Consider the following 2,295-nt stretch of genomic DNA (forward strand, 5'->3'; position numbering starts at 1 on the left):
TGGAGGAGTGTCCTTGTTGGGTGAAAGCCTTTTTAAGATTGGTGAGGTGGCAATCCTGGGTGTTCTCTTCAGTGCAAATTTGGTGGTATCTGAGGGCTTGGCTGTATATCATCACAGCTTTTTTGGTGTGTTTAGGGTGATTGCTGGTTCTGTGCAGATATGTATGTTGGTCTATGGTCTGACAAGAATACAAGTATTCTTGTATACTGTGGTCTGTATTTTACCCTTCTGGATACTGATCACTGTGTCTAAAAGGGAGATGTTGGTGCTGGAGTATTCTAAAGAAAGTCGGATGGAGGGATGGTGACTGTTGAATTTCTGATGGAACTCAATCAGAGACTGCAGGTTTTCAGTCCACATTAAGAACATGTCATCGATGTATCTTAAGTATAGCAAGGGTTTGATGGTGCAGTTCTTGAGGAAGTCTTTTTCCAGGTGGCTCATAAAAAGGTTGGCATACTGTGGGGCCATTTTAGTGCCCATAGCTGTTCCCATCATCTGGAGGAAGTGTTGATTATTAAAAGTGAAATTGTTGTGTGTGAGGATGAAGTGTATAAGCTCAGTAATATCTTTGGGTCTGTATTCTGAGTTGAAATCTTGTTCCTGTAGATATGTAAGGCAGGCTTGGATGCCATCCTGGTGGGGGATGTTAGTATGCCGGCTGGTAACGTCCATGGTGGCTAGGAGTGTGTTGCTGGGAAGGTGGTCTATGTTTTTAAGTTTCCGTAGAAAGTCTGTAGTGTCTTGTACAAAACTTGCTCTGTGGGTGACAAGCGGTTTTAGGATTTAGTTTTAATAAAACTATAGTACATTTAAACTCGGGGAGTCCTGCCCTTCTAGGCTTCCACTTGAGGGTCAGCTCCACCGACCCGGGTGGACTCTGCCCCCACTCCCCTGTGGGAATCATCTTCTCCAGGAACTCATACTCCAGGGAGCAGGGTAGAGGGTCCTTGTCTCTCCCCCAATGAGTCTCTCCTTCTGGGCCCGCCAGCCCTGGTGGCTCTGTGCACTGTGGAGTGCACCAGTGGCTTAACTTCTTTGCCCAGGGTTGGGGCTCCCAAGCCGCCTTGCCAGGTTCCAGGGTTTCAGCCCTTGCCGGGGCTCTCCGTGCAAGGCTTGGGTTTCAGATGCCTGGCTTCGTGCCAGGGGGGTTGGAGGCCCCAGCTGCCCCATGCAGTTTCTGGGTCCTGGGTCTGCTCCTGGACCCTCCATGCAGCATCCCCTGTACTGAGCTTTCCTGGCCTCATGCCAGGAGTTACAGCTCCGGGGCCTTGGTGTGGTCCCATTTGGACCACACCATGCACTGACCCCTGGCTAGTTACCACAGGCTGTGGACCCAAGCCACCTCATACGACTCCCAGGGCCCTGGTCTGCTCCCGGACCCTCTGCGCAGCAACACCTACACCAGGCCTCTGGCCTCATCCCAGGGGTTGTGGACCCAAGCTGCCCCATATGGCTCCAGGGGCCCCACTCCATGCACCGCGCCTCTGGCCGCACACCAGAGGTGCAGACCTGAGCTGCCTCATACAGCCTCCAGGGTTTCGCCCCGTGCATTGAGCTGTACACCACTGTTGTGCTTCTCAGTGGTGCTTCTGTGGGCTGCACCACTCACCACTCCCCATCCAGCAGCCAGAAGGGGTCTTCAAGCTCTTCTGGTACTGCCACATTTGCCCCACTGTGTAGCTCTCCCCAGCTCTTCTTTAGCCCATCTTCCCTCTTCTCCATCCCTTGCAGCAGTAGCCGTGTGCTGGGTACACTGTTCTTTTATAGCTTCTGGAGGCTCTGCCCCCAGATTGCAAAAAGGACCAACCAGGGTGAGGGGCAGTAGGGTCCTCGCCCAGGTCCAGGCTCTTCATCTTGCCCCGCGCAAGGGCAGCCTCTCCTTCATCGCCTCCTGATTGGTGGGAAAGTCTCACCAATAGCTCGAAGCCCCTTCAAGCAGGCAAGCCGGGCTACTTCCAGCATCCGCGCCATGCACAGATACAAGTAAGTATGGACCATACTAACTTCATAAATTAGTACCAAGGTGAATTGCTATATCACTAGTCCAGTCTCCATCCACAACAAACCATGCAGGCAAATTCATGTTTCAATTAAAAGATGGGTTTTTGGTAGATCTACAATCTGGAGTGCTTTGCAATAAGTGTCTGGAATGTCTTACCACAGTTTGCGTTGGAAGAAAAGAAGGGGGATTATTCTTGATGCCTATGCTTTCTCAGATATTTTGCTACAGCAATGACCCTCATTTAATGCTCGCCTCTTTGAGTCACTTACAGTAGTGTTTCAGTAACTTTG

The sequence above is a fragment of the Alligator sinensis genome, unplaced genomic scaffold (assembly GCF_000455745.1).
Source record: "Alligator sinensis unplaced genomic scaffold, ASM45574v1 scaffold97_1, whole genome shotgun sequence".
Taxonomy (NCBI): domain Eukaryota; kingdom Metazoa; phylum Chordata; order Crocodylia; family Alligatoridae; genus Alligator; species Alligator sinensis.